The sequence below is a fragment of the Rhincodon typus genome, chromosome 36 (genome assembly GCF_021869965.1).
Source record: "Rhincodon typus isolate 14 chromosome 36, sRhiTyp1.1, whole genome shotgun sequence".
In the NCBI taxonomy this organism is placed as follows: domain Eukaryota; kingdom Metazoa; phylum Chordata; class Chondrichthyes; order Orectolobiformes; family Rhincodontidae; genus Rhincodon; species Rhincodon typus.
Window position 1 is genome coordinate 3,378,712 of NC_063367.1, and position 6,517 is coordinate 3,385,228.

A 6,517-nucleotide genomic window follows, 5' to 3' on the forward strand; every position below is an offset into this window, starting at 1 on the left:
TTGGAAACCTGCCACTTAGTGCCTAATCAAACAGGTTCTCTTAAAAGGCAGGGCCCTATTCCACATCTACTCACCCAGTCCTCACCCTCACAGCTCTCTTCCCCAGTCCTCACCCTCACAGCTCTCTTCCCCCATCCTCACCATCACAGCTCTCTTCCCCCATCCTCATCCTCACCATCACCATCACCATCACCATCACCATCACAATCTTTTTCTGATTAGGTTACATTTACTGATCGGCCTTTAACCTAAGAACGGGTCTTCCTATAACTCGGGCCAAGGAGAGATGGGAAGTAGACCCCCCTCAGGCACCGATGCAAGAATTTAAAACTGAAAATATAACAGGACTGGCTGAGCCTGTTGGAGGTTGTTTATCCCTACCAATCAAATCAGGGCTTATCAAAAGCTCTCATCATTGTGAACACCTCTGTATTAGATCTGCTTCAAGTTCCTGCATTGTTAATTACAGAAGTGCCAGTCCCTCTCATCTCTGTCGAGAACAAAAACCTCTGTCTCTGGGATATTGTTAGTGAATCGCTCATGTAGATCCTGATTGGAGCTCAGTGTTTGAACTGAGCCTAATCCAAAACCCACCATCTTATTCTGCTTTCATTTACATGTTATTAACGTGTCCTTCCATTTGTTAACAATTGTGTGGCTGAACTCCTGCTATACCCAGTCTTGTCGAATTTTTCTACTTACTCCAAACATATCTCACCTTAAATGTATTTTTCTGCCTGAAATCCCACCTGCCGGATCTGTTACTTGGTCGTTCGGTATCCGGTTGAAGTATTTACGGTCGCCTTCACAGGTTAATCATTATGTTGTTTCTGAGCCGTCTGCAAGTTTTGGGTTTAGAAAGCGAATTGTGTGAACACGGAAAACCCGTCCCAACACTGTCCCCTACAGCCCACCACTGTCTACACCGCCCAATCTGCAAAACAATAGTTAACACGAGACAAACCTTTTACACACACAGCTACAAACTGTTTTTAAAAAGTGCCGTTCATATGATTTTATTATAAAACAAACTATGTAGCATTTAATCAAATGCCTTTTGGGAATCCATACACAGTACCTCCATTACAATTCATTTATCGATAGACTCTGCTTCCTTATTACTACAACATAGCTAGGCAAAACCAGTGCATCATTGCAGAAATCTGACTGTGCTGAGTGCTCGAGACAACAAGGTGCAGGGCTGGATGAACACAGCAGGCCAAGCAGCATCATAGGAGCAGAGAGGCTATCTCTGTGCTGAGTGCTCTATTGATTCACAATCACATTATTTCTTTCTTGTTATTCACTCACGGGATGAGGGTGTCACTGGCTAGGCAGCATTTATTGTCCATCCTTAAATGCCCAGAGGGCAGTTAAGGGTCAACCACATTGCTGTAGGTTAGGAGTCACATGAAGGCCAGACCAGGTAAGGATGGCAGTTCCCCTCCCTAAAGGACTTTAGTGAACCAGAGGTGTTTTTTTTTCAACAATTGAAATCATTATTAGATTTCTAATGCCAGATATTTTATTGAATTCAAATTCCACCGTCTGCCTTCGTGAGATTTGAACCCAGGTCCCCAGAACATTGTCTGGGTCAACAGTCCAGCGATAATACAACTAGGCCATCATCACCTTGAGTATTTTTCACTGAGTAGCAAATTCTAGGGTAGTTGTAGCAACACAACAATCTTCCAAATTCCCAACCACTTCTGTCTAGAAGGACAATGACAGCAGATACATGGGAACACCACCACCTTCAAGCTCCCCTCCAAGCCACTTACCATCCTGACTTGGAAATATATTGCTGCTCCTTCAGTCACTGTGTCAAAATCTTGGAATTCCCTCCCTAATAGCACTGTGGGTGTACCTACACAAAATGGACTGCAGCAGATTAGGACAGCAGCTCACTGCTGCCTTCTCAAGAGGCAACTAGGGATTGGCAATAAATGCTGGGCCCACCAGCAATGCCCACATCTCCTGAACTAATTTTCAAAAAATACAACAGCCAAATTAGCTTTAACCTTTATGCATTTGTCATTTCCAGCCTTGAGTACTGCAATGTTTGTCTTTCTGGCAACCTCCACCAGTATCAGCTCCAAATTGTTCAAATTCCATTTGTTTCCATCTCGTCCTGTCATCCTCATGTACTTTCACTGGCACCTCGCCCCCTAACCCCCACCTGTCTTCAAACCATTAAATTAACAATCCTGCTTCTCAAATCACTCCACCATATCTCTACAACCTCCTTCATCCTTTGGCCTTCCAACTCTGACCCCCCTCAGCCCCATCACTGTTGATAGAACGACTTTGACCCTACTCACTCCAAGACTCTGTCACCTTTTGACTTCTCTATCCGTCTGTCATTTCTCCCATCCTTGTTTCCAAGGGCTGGACCATTGGGTTGGTCTATGCTTATAGACCAAGTCCAGCAGTTATTTGCATTGCCTCCTATAGGACAGTTGACCAAGAAATTTGGCCCCGCTTACAGCTTGGCATTAGGCTTATTGGGAGGAGTGACCTGTTTGACCATGAAGTGTACCAATCTTCTGTGATTTGTGATTCATACACAGAGCTTCTGATTTAAAGGTATGAGCACTACCCACTGCACCATAGGGCCTCTCATTTCATTTCTCTAAGCTTTTCAAAAAATGTGTCTGAACCATCTTTTCTCCCGAGTCTCCAATCACTCCCACAGGATAACCTCGTCCGGAATATCTGTTTCTCAATGCCAGTCTAAAGTGCCATGGAAATTTTGTTTGTCACGTGTTGTTGATCTTTAATGATCATTTTTCAATACGTCTATTACTTCACTTTGCAAACCCACAATCTCTATGTCCTGAATGGAAAAGGGTAGGTAGCCGAAGATCAGAAACGCCATCACCTCCAGGTTCCCCACCGAGTGGCACACACCATTCTGGCTTGGATCTATACCGTTCCACTTCCAGTTTTGCTGGGTCAAAATCCTGGAACTCCCACCTTAATAGTGCTGCAGATATACCCACAGCACATGGACTAAAGAGGAACATGTTCTTAAAAGCAATAGTCTTGCTAACAATAGTTACATCCTCTGGAATCAATAGGAAAAAAATGGTTGAAGCTGTCATTTTCTATTGGTGGACCTTCCGTAGGGTCAGGGGAGATCTACCCACGTTGTGAGGTGAATATTGCAATGATGGTCCCTGCAGGCAGGCTGAGTTCCTAATCCATCAATAGCCAGAAAGGATGCCAATGCCTCTGCTGGCATCCAGAGAAATTCATCTAATCTGCCTCATTTATATGTCACTGACGTCTGGGTTGCTGTCAGCTCTTAATGTATAAATGTAGCAAAAATGATTCATGCACACAGCATCACTGTTTGTTATCATTTCAACCCTTGGGTCAGTAATTCCTCTTCTGTACTTTCTGATAGTTTCAAAGAGTACAAGGTATTATCAATCAATGTAAATGTGTAGCCTGCCCACAGGCTGACTCCAAAAAGGTGGATTAATGCATTGGAAATTTGAGAAAAAAATCTAGACCATCAAAAGACTCAGCAGTGATTTTAGACAGAAAGAGGAAGCATAAGTTCCAGAAGAAAGGATAAATGCCTTGGAAGGATAATAAAGACATGAGGGAGGATGATGGAGGAGAATATGCTGAGGAATGAGGTAAGAGGATGCTCATTATAAACACCATCAAAGACCCGTTGTATCAAATGGTCTGTTTTTATGCTGTGAATACAATGGAATTCCGTATTCACCCTTGACCTACCCTGACTTCTCCTTGAAAAAGGTCTCAATTTTAAAATCCCCTCAGTCTCAGTATCCTCCTCCAGGCTTTGAGGTTCCTGCTATCTCCCAATGCTGGCTTCCTGCACCTCCCCAGTTTCAGTCGCTACCTCTTTGGGGACAATGCTGCCAACTGCCTTGGACTCTCAGCTCCAGAATTCCCTACCTAAGCTTCTCCAGCCTATCTGTCCTGGTTTAAGATGCTCCTTAAAACCTGAAGACTGAGGACCGAGTGCCTGCAGTTGTTGAATCAGAAAGTTTTTTATTTGGACAAATCCAATTTTGTTTGTAAATTTCAGTCACCATTTCACTGAAATCTACACTTTATATTCTATAGCTTCTAGCTCCAGCATGGCTTTTAACAAGAGCAGTTGGGTTTATTTGAGTGTTTGGTTAGTGATTAAGATTTATTCCATTCCTATGGTTCAACATAACATGGCAACCGGTGGCAAGATTAATGAAACATGCAAAAAAAGTAAGTATATTACTGATAAAACAATTAAGTAGTTAATTAGAATACATTAAGGATGGCAGGATGGGTGATGTTTCATGGCTGTAGTGTGTGAGAGCTCCTGGAAAGCAGTTTTGTCCTGAAAAAATGAATCTGTGGTTAGTGTAAGAGATAATGAGCTAAAGCCTGAACAGCAGACACAGTGATGCATGAAGGAGGGGGTGTAAATTACCTGGTTGTTTTTGTACCTGGTGGCAGTCATACCTCTTAGAACGGGGTAATTTGGTTTGGTCAACATTCAGGGACAGGAGAGTGTGACTGCAAGTCAAAAAGGTACGACAACCCAGAGGACAAGAACATCAAACTTTACAACTGTCCGACACAGTTGAGATTCTTTCACCTTGAATGGTTGAGATGAGTTGGATGAGCAAAGTGACCATGGCACCTTGGTACTGAAAGCCGTCCAAGAGGGGGCAGCCAAAAGGAATGTAGGGATAGTAGGAGACACCGCAGTCAGGGGCATTGACACTGTCCTCAACAGCAAAGTGTGTGAGTGCAGACAGCTATGATGGGGGTTCAGGATGTCTGCTCTGGGCTGGAGAAAAAAACTGCAGTGGGAGAATCCATTGGTTGTGGTCTATAATGGGCACTAATGACATAGGAAGAATGAGGAAAGAGGTTCTGCATAGGCAGTATTTTAGGTCAATTAGCCTGACCTTAGTTGTTGATAAGATAATAGAGTCCATTGTGAAGGAGCAGATTTCTGAATACTTGGAAGTGCTTGGTAAAGTAGGGCAAAGTCAGCATGGTTTCATCAAAGCAAATCCATTAGAATTCTTTGAGGAGGTAACAAGCAGGTTAAACAAAGGAGAGCCAATGGATTACCTGAATTTCCAGAAGGCCTTTGACAAGGTGCCGCACAGGAGGCTGCTGGCTAAGATAAGGGCCCATGGTGTAGAGGCAAGGTACTAGCATGGATAGAAGATTGGCTGTCTGTCAGAAAACAGAGAGTGGGGTTAAAAGGGTCCTTCTCAGGATGGCAGCCGGTGACTAGTCAAGTTCCATCAACTATTCACTTTATACAATAATGATCTAGATGAAGGAGTGATGTGTGAGGAGAGAGGGAGTGAGATAGAGAAAAATAGAGAGGCTGTAGGGAGAGAGGGAGGGAGGGAGACTGAGGGAGGGAGGGAGACAATGAGATGGGGAAGGGGAGAGGGAGAGAAAAGGAAGGAGTGAGACAGAGGAAGGAGTGAAACAGGGGCAGGAGGGAGGGAGACAGCGGGAGGAGGGATGGAATGAGACAGAAGGCGGAGTGAGGGAGAGAGAAGGAGGGAGGGAGACAGAGGAAGGGAGGCAGGGGGAGGAGGGAGGGATGGAGAGAGGGAGAGGAAAGGAGGGAGGGAGAGAGAAGGAGGGAGAGAGACAGAGGCAGGGAGGCGGGGGAGGAGGGAGGGATTGAGGCAGGGAGAGTGAGGGAGATGTGGAGATGGGGTGGTGGGAGGGAGACAAGGGAAGGGAATAGGGGGAGGAGGAAGTGAGTGAGAGTGAGACAGAGAGGGGCAGCAGTCTGAGCCCCACAGGATCGGGCAGGATCTGGGGGAGAGGGCACGGTCCCAGAATGAAGCCCCCGGCCCCTCCCCGAACCTAACCCCTCTGCCACCTTCACCCTGGGCTGCACTGGGAAAACTTGGCTTCCATCAGTCGCTTTGCCATCTGCTCACAGTTCTGCTGGAAACATACCACTGAGGACTGGCATTTGTAATCAACAGTTCACCTGCCTGTGCATTGGAAACCTGCCACTTAGTGCCTAATCAAACAGGTTCTCTTAAAAGACAGGGCCCTATTCCACATCTACTCACCCAGTCCTCACTCTCACAGCTCTCTCCCCATCCTCATTCTCACAGCTCTCCCCATCCTCACTCTCACAGCTCTCACCCCATCCTCACTCTCACAGCTCTCTCCCCATCATCACTCTCACAGCTCTCTCTCCATCCTCACTCTCACAGCGCTCTCTCCGCATTATCACTCTCACAGCTTTCTCTCCATCCTCACTCTCACAGCTCTCTCCCCATCCTCACTCTCACAGCTCTCCCCATCCTCACTCTCACAGCTCTCTCCCCATCCTCACTGAAGCTGCAGAAGGATTTGGACAGGTTGGGAGAGTGGGCAAAGAAGTGGCAGATGGAATACAATGTGGGAAAGCATGAGGTCATGCACTTTGGTAGGAAGCATAGAGGCATAGACAATTTTCCTAATGGGGAGATAATTCAGAAATCTGAAGTGCAAAGGGACTTTG

General features: G+C 45.7%; 1 protein-coding gene across 5 annotated transcripts in view; it reads right to left on the bottom strand.

Annotated features, from left to right (window-relative positions):
* ctxn2 (cortexin 2) overlaps nt 1-5,923 on the bottom strand; it is a 9,940-nt gene extending 4,017 nt beyond the window's left edge. The window contains exons 1-2 of one of the 5 annotated variants that reach the window (XM_048617194.1): nt 1,312-1,332; nt 719-934 (exon numbers count right to left, since the gene is read on the bottom strand). The gene's annotated coding sequence lies outside the window, so the exon portion shown is untranslated. The other 4 variants (XM_048617197.1, XM_048617195.1, XM_048617198.1 and 1 more) reach the window with 4 other exon arrangements.
* Between the last annotated feature and the right edge of the window lie 594 nt (nt 5,924-6,517).